General features: G+C 46.4%; 4 non-coding genes across 4 annotated transcripts; all 4 read right to left on the reverse strand.

Annotated features, from left to right (window-relative positions):
* Positions 1-1,081: 1,081 nt before the first annotated feature.
* Positions 1,082-1,163, reverse strand: trnal-cag (transfer RNA leucine (anticodon CAG)). Its single transcript has one exon. It is a non-coding gene; the product is annotated as a tRNA-Leu (tRNA).
* Positions 1,164-4,514: 3,351 nt separating this feature from the next.
* trnal-cag (transfer RNA leucine (anticodon CAG)) lies at positions 4,515-4,596 on the reverse strand. The gene has a single exon. It is a non-coding gene; the product is annotated as a tRNA-Leu (tRNA).
* Positions 4,597-7,949: 3,353 nt separating this feature from the next.
* Positions 7,950-8,031, reverse strand: trnal-cag (transfer RNA leucine (anticodon CAG)). Its single transcript has one exon. It is a non-coding gene; the product is annotated as a tRNA-Leu (tRNA).
* A 3,353-nt stretch (positions 8,032-11,384) lies between these two features.
* Positions 11,385-11,466, reverse strand: trnal-cag (transfer RNA leucine (anticodon CAG)). The gene has a single exon. It is a non-coding gene; the product is annotated as a tRNA-Leu (tRNA).
* Between the last annotated feature and the right edge of the window lie 1,013 nt (positions 11,467-12,479).

The following is a 12,479-nucleotide window of genomic DNA, read 5'->3' on the forward strand; positions in this document are numbered from 1 at the left end:
TACTGTGAGCATGGACGAGATACACCGAAGTATCTGATTCCACGCGGTGTACCCCAATACCGTCGTGTTGCTTACACCGGCTTTAAACGATTATTTTTTAGCAGAGCTTGCCGTCGCAGTCTGTGGCACAATCGTTTCGTCTGTTCGCCTGCTCACGGGAAAGATAGTATTGTGAAACACTGCAGAAACGAACGACTTCCTTACTTTTGCTCCGACTGACCATTCTCCGTGAAATTTTCCCAGACCCTCAGTTGAGGATTTCTGCTGCTGGAAGTTACCTCAGAAACCCTGTTAACTCGTAATGTACTGAGCGAATCGCAAAACAGTAAACATTTAACACGGAACACAAACAAAACTGGCATGCCTAATGCATTTTCAGACACAGAGATGCATGAATGCGAAATGTGAGACAGTCCGAGGGCATGAGTCAAAAGGAATCTCACAACTAACAACAGGGCAATTCCAAACTACTCTTTCAAACATACTGCAGCCTTCGTGCACCAACACTTCCCAGACAATGCTGAAAAGAGAGAAAGAAAGAACATAATAAGAAGGGGCCATGAAAAGTGAATTTCACCAATCACAGTCTCGATGAGATTCTCTTTCCGTTCCGATGCCTCCAGGACGGAAATAAAGGAAATGGGAGAAATTCAATAACATGTGACATCGAAATTCATTGGATCGATTTCCCCATTGACCAGAAAACCAAATAACGACGAGTCGAGTCACCACATAACGAGTTAACAGGGTTTCTGAGGGAACTTCCAGCAGCAAAAATCCTCAACTGTGGGTCCGGGGAAATTTCACGGAGTATGGTCAGTCGGAGCAAAAGTAAGGAAGTCGTTCGTTTCTGCAGTGTTTCATCACAACAGCGATGAAATAACGATCTCCATTCGGTTCCAGTAAACGCTCAAATTGCCTGGAACAGCAGAGCTGTTTGCGATTTTCCGCGTGGCACTGTCCCACACCACAGTTAATTCCCCGGGAAGCAAACCCATTTTACTTTTGTTTTCAACATCAATACAGTGGGGGCGGAAACAGCATTTTAACAAGCTGCAGCATTGGAGTTAAACAGCAGAAAAGGCAGTGGCGGGATTCGAACCCGCGCCCTTTTCAAGACTGGAACCTGGATCCAGCGCCTTAGACCGCTCGGCCACACTACCAGCCGATCGCACAGCCCCTTTCCTTGCATTTCCAATTGTGCCCCTGCATAACAACAGACGCAAAGTCACATGAAAAGGGTTCCATGATCCCTCTCCGACTCGCACAGCTGCTGGGATGTGCCCGGCTGCAATGTCAATGTCGCAGCAGATAATGATAGCCCATCAATCCAGACAAAAATCAATTTTAAGCTGAGTCTATCTTCTCGGACTCTTTTCAGCTACAAATGTATCTGTGAGTGCTTGACAATATATGTTCGCTTATGATTTGGTCAAATAACCATGAGCTGCTTGACATTACTGCAATTTCGATTCTTGCTTTGCTAAATGATTTCACCCATTGCTCGAAAAAGGACGACTTTCACATTTACACGGAACACGAAACACGCCGGACTACAGGGAAAATGCACAAAGCTGAGCAGGCCGTGTTCCAAATCATACCGTGCAGCATTTATTCAGTCACTGTGTCTGTTTTGCAGAATAAGGGTCCCAAAGAAAGTTCTCTACCCTAAAACCGGAGGTCGCATTACATTCCGAGAGCGACAGATCACATTGTGAGGATGCTCTGACCTCGGAGCCAGTTCGAGATGACACTTTCCGTGCCTTTTACCTTAACCGTGCAATTTGCTGCAGAGATGTTCACTCCTGGACATGAGCCACATGGATACCAAGTGAGTCGGAAACCTGTGCGGGAATCGACGAGAAGCGACTCAATACATTTTGCTAACTTCCATGGTGCTTATTAGAAATGGAGTTTCTGTTCACCTCAATCTAAAAGGCAGTTTCTGAACATAGTAACAGAACTCAAAAGGTAATTACCTCACCCCACCCCCACTCCGGAAGAGGTGCTAACTGCCCTTGATTGCTTTTTGTTCTCGATGTGAAGAGCTCTCACGCCTGAGTCACCTTCACGTCTCTGTTTGCTGAGTGAATCACAAAGAAGGAGTATCACCAGAGCTTCAATTGCCACACTTCTACACTCGCCCTCTCCGTGAACATTTTCCTGCTCGTCAGTGATTTAAAGAAAATTAAATGGATGCGATGTCATTCTGTAGCCTCTCTGTCGATTCCTCCGTTACAGTTCCAACATGGCTTAGATCTCGGGGCGCACCTTAATACTAGCGACGCTATGACAGCACAGGTCCGGAGGTTCCTCTCAGAGTGTATGTTTTTTTTCATTGCTGTTGCTGATTGAATGAGCCACTAACGTGCGAACTGCTCCAAAACATGATTCAGGACCTCCGGTGCCAACTCTCGCGCGTTGAATAACGACAGACAGCTTCCAAATGAAGCCTTTCAGAGACGACTTTGGGGTACGTTTGACAGACAGACAAGTTCAGGAATTCGTGGTGCGCTGTGACACCAGCGCATCAGCTTCTTCCCTGCCTTTGAACCGGGCCGCCTGCGCAAGGAATGCAAATGCGGTACTGCTTTTCGTGGAAGGATCGGAACGCGGCAACTACATTCTCAAACAGAATGGCATATGATCAGAACCAGGTTGGAGAAAAACTTTATAACGCTTTGCACAGTAATTAAATGGAGTTGCCTTGCATTTCACTACGAGAGCAGATTCGTTCAAGCAAATTCGAAGGCAGGTTTGCAGATGGGAAAGCAAGCAAGGAAGCTCCGTTCTTGTGCATGTGAAAGGCTGCACTTGAAAAAGAAAGCAGTTTCTGCCCAGTTTCGAACTGGGGACCTTCCGCGTGTAAGGCGAACGCGATGACCACTACACTACAGAAACCAGCCGAGGCTACCGTACAGCAGCTCAGTGGCATCCAGCACTGAAAGTTGAAGCAATTCTACGTTTCACCTTTCTGTTTCCAATAGCTTGTTATTGTCCAGCGAAATTAACATCTTGAAAACGTAAAAAAAAACACGTGAAATTGATGACAAAATATAGACAAGGATGTCGTCAATATTTGGACCGTAGGGCGAGGTGGAATAAGCTGGGACGACTTTCCCCGCAGCATAACGGCTGCGACATGATCTTATGGAAGGGTTGTAAACTGAGTATTTATGTGTTTTACCCAAGTTGGGGTGAGTTGAAAAATCGAGAGCATCGGTTTAAGGTGAGTGGGCTGAAATTGACAAAGGTCCTGCGGCACATTTCCCACACAGAAGGTTGTGCGTGTTTGGAATGAGCTACCAGAGGAAGTGGAGGAGGCGATTACACTCAGAAACTGCAAAGGTAATCGGATGAGTTTCTGGATAGGATGGGTTTATCGGGATTGGGGCCAAATGCTGGGGAACGGGACTTGTTTAACTTTGGCTAGGAGGTGAGCATGGACGAGATACACCGAAGTATCTGATTCCACGCGGTGTACCCCAATACCGTCGTGTTGCTTACACCGGCTTTAAAGGATTACTTTTTAGCAGAGCTTGCTGTCGCAGTCTGTGGCACAATCGTTTCGTCTGTTCGACTGCTCACGGGAAAGGTAGTATTGTGAAACACTGCAGAAACGAACGACTTCCTTACTTTTGCTCCGACTGACCATACTCCGTGAAATTTTCCCAGACCCTCAGTTGAGGATTTCTGCTGCTGGAAGTTACCTCAGAAACCCTGTTAACTCGTAATGTACTGAGCGAATCGCAAAACAGTAAGCATTTAACACGGAACACAAACAAAACTGGCATGCCTAATGCATTTTCAGACACAGAGATGCATGAATGCTAAATGTGAGACAGTCCGAGGGCATGAGTCATAAAGTAATCTCACAACTAACAACAGGGCAATTCCAAACTACTCTTTCAAACATACTGCAGCCTTAGTGCACCAACACTTCCCAGACAATGCTGAAAAGAGAGAAAGAAAGAACATAATAAGAAGGGGCCATGAAAAGTGAATTTCACCAATCACAGTCTCGATGAGATTCCCTTTCCGTTCCGATGCCTCCAGGACGGAAATAAAGGAAATGGGAGAAATTCAATAACATGTGACATCGAAATTCATTGGATCGATTTCCCCATTGACCAGAAAACCAAATAACGACGAGTCGAGTCACCACATAACGAGTTAACAGGGTTTCTGAGGGAACTTCCAGCAGCAAAAATCCTCAACTGTGGGTCCGCGGAAATTTCACGGAGTATGGTCAGTCGGAGCAAAAGTAAGGAAGTCGTTCGTTTCTGCAGTGTTTCATCACAACAGCGATGAAATAACAGTCTCCATTGGGTTCCAGTAAACGCTCAAATTGCCTGGAACAGCAGAGCTGTTTGCGATTTTCCGCGTGGCACTGTCCCACACCACAGTTAATTCCCCGGGAAGCAAACCCATTTTACTTTTGTTTTCAACATCAATACAGTGGGGGCGGAAACAGCATTTTAACAAGCTGCAGCATTGGAGTTAAACAGCAGAAAAGGCAGTGGCGGGATTCGAACCCGCGCCCCTTTCAAGACTGGAGCCTGGATCCAGCGCCTTAGACCGCTCGGCCACACTACCAGCCGATCGCACAGCCCCTTTCCTTGCATTTCCAATTGTGCCCCTGCATAACAACAGACGCAAAGTCACATGAAAAGGGTTCCATGATCCCTCTCCGACTCGCACAGCTGCTGGGATGTGCCCGGCTGCAATGTCAATGTCGCAGCAGATAATGATAGCCCATCAATCCAGACAAAAATCAATTTTAAGCTGAGTCTATCTTCTCGGACTCTTTTCAGCTACAAATGTATCTGTGAGTGCTTGACAATATATGTTCGCTTATGATTTGGTCAAATAACCATGAGCTGCTTGACATTACTGCAATTTCGATTCTTGCTTTGCTAAATGATTTCACCCATTGCTCGAAAAAGGACGACTTTCACATTTACACGGAACACGAAACACGCCGGACTACAGGGAAAATGCACAAAGCTGAGCAGGCCGTGTTCCAAATCATACCGTGCAGCATTTATTCAGTCACTGTGTCTGTTTTGCAGAATAAGGGTCCCAAAGAAAGTTCTCTACCCTAAAACCGGAGGTCGCATTACATTCCGAGAGCGACAGATCACATTGTGAGGATGTTCTGACCTCGGAGCCAGTTCGAGATGACACTTTCCGTGCCTTTTACCTTAAACGGGCAATTTGCTGCAGAGATGTTCACTCCTGGACATGAGCCACATGGATACCAAGTGAGTCGGAAACCTGTGCGGGAATCGACGAGAAGCGACTCAATACATTTTGCTAACTTCCATGGTGCTTATTAGAAATGGAGTTTCTGTTCACCTCAATCTAAAAGGCAGTTTCTGAACATAGTAACAGAACTCAAAAGGTAATTACCTCACCCCACCCCCAGTCCGGAAGAGGTGCTAACTGCCCTTGATTGCTTTTTGTTCTCGATGTGAAGAGCTCTCACGCCTGAGTCACCTTCACGTCTCTGTTTGCTGAGTGAATCACAAAGAAGGAGTTTCACCAGAGCTGCAATTGCCACACTTCTCCACTCGCCCTCTCCGTGAACATTTTCCTGCTCGTCAGTGATTTAAAGAAAATTAAATGGATGCGATGTCATTCTGTAGCCTCTCTGTCGATTCCTCCGTTACAGTTCCAACATGGCTTAGATCTCGGGGCGCACCTTCATACTAGCGACGCTATGACAGCACAGGTCCGGAGGTTCCTCTCAGAGTGTTTGTTTTTTTTCATTGCTGTTGCTGATTGAATGAGCCACTAACGTGCGAACTGCTCCAAAACATGATTCAGGACCTCCGGTGCCAACTCTCGCGCGTTGAATAACGACAGACAGCTTCCAAATGAAGCCTTTCAGAGACGACTTTGGGGTACGTTTGACAGACAGACAAGTTCAGGAATTCGTGGTGCGCTGTGACACCAGCGCATCAGCTTCTTCCCTGCCTTTGAACCGGGCCGCCTGCGCAAGGAATGCAAATGCGGTACTGCTTTTCGTGGAAGGATCAGAACGCGGCAACTACATTCTCAAACAGAATGGCATATGATCAGAACCAGGTTGGAGAAAAACTTTATAACGCTTTGCACAGTAATTAAATGGAGTTGCCTTGCATTTCACTACGAGAGCAGATTCGTTCAAGCAAATTCGAAGGCAGGTTTGCAGATGGGAAAGCAAGCAAGGAAGCTCCGTTCTTGTGCATGTGAAAGGCTGCACTTGAAAAAGAAAGCAGTTTCTGCCCAGTTTCGAACTGGGGACCTTCCGCGTAGTTAGGCGAACGCGATGACCACTACACTACAGAAACCAGCCGAGGCTACCGTACAGCAGCTCAGTGGCATCCAGCACTGAAAGTTGAAGCAATTCTACGTTTCACCTTTCTGTTTCCAATAGCTTGTTATTGTCCAGCGAAATTAACATCTTGAAAACGTAAAAAAAAACACGTGAAATTGATGACAAAATATAGACAAGGATGTCGTCAATATTTGGACCGTAGGGCGAGGTGGAATAAGCTGGGACGACTTTCCCCGCAGCATAACGGCTGCGACATGATCTTATGGAAGGGTTGTAAACTGAGTATTTATGTGTTTTACCCAAGTTGGGGTGAGTTGAAAAATCGAGAGCATCGGTTTAAGGTGAGTGGGCTGAAATTGACAAAGGTCCTGCGGCACATTTCCCACACAGAAGGTTGTGCGTGTTTGGAATGAGCTACCAGAGGAAGTGGAGGAGGCGATTACATTCAGAAAATTGCAAAGGTAATCGGATGAGTTTCTGGATAGGATGGGTTTATCGGGATTGGGGCCAAATGCTGGGGAACGGGACTTGTTTAACTTTGGCTAGGAGGTGAGCATGGACGAGATACACCGAAGTATCTGATTCCACGCGGTGTACCCCAATACCGTCGTGTTGCTTACACCGGCTTTAAAGGATTACTTTTTAGCAGAGCTTGCTGTCGCAGTCTGTGGCACAATCGTTTCGTCTGTTCGACTGCTCACGGGAAAGGTAGTATTGTGAAACACTGCAGAAACGAACGACTTCCTTACTTTTGCTCCGACTGACCATACTCCGTGAAATTTTCCCAGACCCTCAGTTGAGGATTTCTGCTGCTGGAAGTTACCTCAGAAACCCTGTTAACTCGTAATGTACTGAGCGAATCGCAAAACAGTAAGCATTTAACACGGAACACAAACAAAACTGGCATGCCTAATGCATTTTCAGACACAGAGATGCATGAATGCTAAATGTGAGACAGTCCGAGGGCATGAGTCATAAAGTAATCTCACAACTAACAACAGGGCAATTCCAAACTACTCTTTCAAACATACTGCAGCCTTAGTGCACCAACACTTCCCAGACAATGCTGAAAAGAGAGAAAGAAAGAACATAATAAGAAGGGGCCATGAAAAGTGAATTTCACCAATCACAGTCTCGATGAGATTCCCTTTCCGTTCCGATGCCTCCAGGACGGAAATAAAGGAAATGGGAGAAATTCAATAACATGTGACATCGAAATTCATTGGATCGATTTCCCCATTGACCAGAAAACCAAATAACGACGAGTCGAGTCACCACATAACGAGTTAACAGGGTTTCTGAGGGAACTTCCAGCAGCAAAAATCCTCAACTGTGGGTCCGCGGAAATTTCACGGAGTATGATCAGTCGGAGCAAAAGTAAGGAAGTCGTTCGTTTCTGCAGTGTTTCATCACAACAGCGATGAAATAACAGTCTCCATTGGGTTCCAGTAAACGCTCAAATTGCCTGGAACAGCAGAGCTGTTTGCGATTTTCCGCGTGGCACTGTCCCACACCACAGTTAATTCCCCGGGAAGCAAACCCATTTTACTTTTGTTTTCAACATCAATACAGTGGGGGCGGAAACAGCATTTTAACAAGCTGCAGCATTGGAGTTAAACAGCAGAAAAGGCAGTGGCGGGATTCGAACCCGCGCCCCTTTCAAGACTGGAGCCTGGATCCAGCGCCTTAGACCGCTCGGCCACACTACCAGCCGATCGCACAGCCCCTTTCCTTGCATTTCCAATTGTGCCCCTGCATAACAACAGACGCAAAGTCACATGAAAAGGGTTCCATGATCCCTCTCCGACTCGCACAGCTGCTGGGATGTGCCCGGCTGCAATGTCAATGTCGCAGCAGATAATGATAGCCCATCAATCCAGACAAAAATCAATTTTAAGCTGAGTCTATCTTCTCGGACTCTTTTCAGCTACAAATGTATCTGTGAGTGCTTGACAATATATGTTCGCTTATGATTTGGTCAAATAACCATGAGCTGCTTGACATTACTGCAATTTCGATTCTTGCTTTGCTAAATGATTTCACCCATTGCTCGAAAAAGGACGACTTTCACATTTACACGGAACACGAAACACGCCGGACTACAGGGAAAATGCACAAAGCTGAGCAGGCCGTGTTCCAAATCATACCGTGCAGCATTTATTCAGTCACTGTGTCTGTTTTGCAGAATAAGGGTCCCAAAGAAAGTTCTCTGCCCTAAAACCGGAGGTCGCATTACATTCCGAGAGCGACAGATCACATTGTGAGGATGCTCTGACCTCGGAGCCAGTTCGAGATGACACTTTCCGTGCCTTTTACCTTAACCGTGCAATTTGCTGCAGAGATGTTCACTCCTGGACATGAGCCACATGGATACCAAGTGAGTCGGAAACCTGTGCGGGAATCGACGAGAAGCGACTCAATACATTTTGCTAACTTCCATGGTGCTTATTAGAAATGGAGTTTCTGTTCACCTCAATCTAAAAGGCAGTTTCTGAACATAGTAACAGAACTCAAAAGGTAATTACCTCACCCCACCCCCAGTCCGGAAGAGGTGCTAACTGCCCTTGATTGCTTTTTGTTCTCGATGTGAAGAGCTCTCACGCCTGAGTCACCTTCACGTCTCTGTTTGCTGAGTGAATCACAAAGAAGGAGTTTCACCAGAGCTGCAATTGCCACACTTCTCCACTCGCCCTCTCCGTGAACATTTTCCTGCTCGTCAGTGATTTAAAGAAAATTAAATGGATGCGATGTCATTCTGTAGCCTCTCTGTCGATTCCTCCGTTACAGTTCCAACATGGCTTAGATCTCGGGGCGCACCTTCATACTAGCGACGCTATGACAGCACAGGTCCGGAGGTTCCTCTCAGAGTGTTTGTTTTTTTTCATTGCTGTTGCTGATTGAATGAGCCACTAACGTGCGAACTGCTCCAAAACATGATTCAGGACCTCCGGTGCCAACTCTCGCGCGTTGAATAACGACAGACAGCTTCCAAATGAAGCCTTTCAGAGACGACTTTGGGGTACGTTTGACAGACAGACAAGTTCAGGAATTCGTGGTGCGCTGTGACACCAGCGCATCAGCTTCTTCCCTGCCTTTGAACCGGGCCGCCTGCGCAAGGAATGCAAATGCGGTACTGCTTTTCGTGGAAGGATCAGAACGCGGCAACTACATTCTCAAACAGAATGGCATATGATCAGAACCAGGTTGGAGAAAAACTTTATAACGCTTTGCACAGTAATTAAATGGAGTTGCCTTGCATTTCACTACGAGAGCAGATTCGTTCAAGCAAATTCGAAGGCAGGTTTGCAGATGGGAAAGCAAGCAAGGAAGCTCCGTTCTTGTGCATGTGAAAGGCTGCACTTGAAAAAGAAAGCAGTTTCTGCCCAGTTTCGAACTGGGGACCTTCCGCGTAGTTAGGCGAACGCGATGACCACTACACTACAGAAACCAGCCGAGGCTACCGTACAGCAGCTCAGTGGCATCCAGCACTGAAAGTTGAAGCAATTCTACGTTTCACCTTTCTGTTTCCAATAGCTTGTTATTGTCCAGCGAAATTAACATCTTGAAAACGTAAAAAAAAACACGTGAAATTGATGACAAAATATAGACAAGGATGTCGTCAATATTTGGACCGTAGGGCGAGGTGGAATAAGCTGGGACGACTTTCCCCGCAGCATAACGGCTGCGACATGATCTTATGGAAGGGTTGTAAACTGAGTATTTATGTGTTTTACCCAAGTTGGGGTGAGTTGAAAAATCGAGAGCATCGGTTTAAGGTGAGTGGGCTGAAATTGACAAAGGTCCTGCGGCACATTTCCCACACAGAAGGTTGTGCGTGTTTGGAATGAGCTACCAGAGGAAGTGGAGGAGGCGATTACATTCAGAAAATTGCAAAGGTAATCGGATGAGTTTCTGGATAGGATGGGTTTATCGGGATTGGGGCCAAATGCTGGGGAACGGGACTTGTTTAACTTTGGCTAGGAGGTGAGCATGGACGAGATACACCGAAGTATCTGATTCCACGCGGTGTACCCCAATACCGTCGTGTTGCTTACACCGGCTTTAAAGGATTACTTTTTAGCAGAGCTTGCTGTCGCAGTCTGTGGCACAATCGTTTCGTCTGTTCGACTGCTCACGGGAAAGGTAGTATTGTGAAACACTGCAGAAACGAACGACTTCCTTACTTTTGCTCCGACTGACCATACTCCGTGAAATTTTCCCAGACCCTCAGTTGAGGATTTCTGCTGCTGGAAGTTACCTCAGAAACCCTGTTAACTCGTAATGTACTGAGCGAATCGCAAAACAGTAAGCATTTAACACGGAACACAAACAAAACTGGCATGCCTAATGCATTTTCAGACACAGAGATGCATGAATGCTAAATGTGAGACAGTCCGAGGGCATGAGTCATAAAGTAATCTCACAACTAACAACAGGGCAATTCCAAACTACTCTTTCAAACATACTGCAGCCTTAGTGCACCAACACTTCCCAGACAATGCTGAAAAGAGAGAAAGAAAGAACATAATAAGAAGGGGCCATAAAAAGTGAATTTCACCAATCACAGTCTCGATGAGATTCCCTTTCCGTTCCGATGCCTCCAGGACGGAAATAAAGGAAATGGGAGAAATTCAATAACATGTGACATCGAAATTCATTGGATCGATTTCCCCATTGACCAGAAAACCAAATAACGACGAGTCGAGTCACCACATAACGAGTTAACAGGGTTTCTGAGGGAACTTCCAGCAGCAAAAATCCTCAACTGTGGGTCCGCGGAAATTTCACGGAGTATGGTCAGTCGGAGCAAAAGTAAGGAAGTCGTTCGTTTCTGCAGTGTTTCATCACAACAGCGATGAAATAACAGTCTCCATTCGGTTCCAGTAAACGCTCAAATTGCCTGGAACAGCAGAGCTGTTTGCGATTTTCCGCGTGGCACTGTCCCACACCACAGTTAATTCCCCCGGAAGCAAACCCATTTTACTTTTGTTTTCAACATCAATACAGTGGGGGCGGAAACAGCATTTTAACAAGCTGCAGCATTGGAGTTAAACAGCAGAAAAGGCAGTGGCGGGATTCGAACCCGCGCCCCTTTCAAGACTGGAGCCTGGATCCAGCGCCTTAGACCGCTCGGCCACACTACCAGCCGATCGCACAGCCCCTTTCCTTGCATTTCCAATTGTGCCCCTGCATAACAACAGACGCAAAGTCACATGAAAAGGGTTCCATGATCCCTCTCCGACTCGCACAGCTGCTGGGATGTGCCCGGCTGCAATGTCAATGTCGCAGCAGATAATGATAGCCCATCAATCCAGACAAAAATCAATTTTAAGCTGAGTCTATCTTCTCGGACTCTTTTCAGCTACAAATGTATCTGTGAGTGCTTGACAATATATGTTCGCTTATGATTTGGTCAAATAACCATGAGCTGCTTGACATTACTGCAATTTCGATTCTTGCTTTGCTAAATGATTTCACCCATTGCTCGAAAAAGGACGACTTTCACATTTACACGGAACACGAAACACGCCGGACTACAGGGAAAATGCACAAAGCTGAGCAGGCCGTGTTCCAAATCATACCGTGCAGCATTTATTCAGTCACTGTGTCTGTTTTGCAGAATAAGGGTCCCAAAGAAAGTTCTCTACCCTAAAACCGGAGGTCGCATTACATTCCGAGAGCGACAGATCACATTGTGAGGATGCTCTGACCTCGGAGCCAGTTCGAGATGACACTTTCCGTGCCTTTAACCTTAACCGTGCAATTTGCTGCAGAGATGTTCACTCCTGGACATGAGCCACATGGATACCAAGTGAGTCGGAAACCTGTGCGGGAATCGACGAGAAGCGACTCAATACATTTTGCTAACTTCCATGGTGCTTATTAGAAATGGAGTTTCTGTTCACCTCAATCTAAAAGGCAGTTTCTGAACATAGTAACAGAACTCAAAAGGTAATTACCTCACCCCACCCCCAGTCCGGAAGAGGTGCTAACTGCCCTTGATTGCTTTTTGTTCTCGATGTGAAGAGCTCTCACGCCTGAGTCACCTTCACGTCTCTGTTTGCTGAGTGAATCACAAAGAAGGAGTTTCACCAGAGCTGCAATTGCCACACTTCTCCACTCGCCCTCTCCGTGAACATTTTCCTGCTCGTCAGTG

This window comes from Chiloscyllium punctatum, chromosome 31 (assembly GCF_047496795.1).
Source record: "Chiloscyllium punctatum isolate Juve2018m chromosome 31, sChiPun1.3, whole genome shotgun sequence".
Taxonomy (NCBI): domain Eukaryota; kingdom Metazoa; phylum Chordata; class Chondrichthyes; order Orectolobiformes; family Hemiscylliidae; genus Chiloscyllium; species Chiloscyllium punctatum.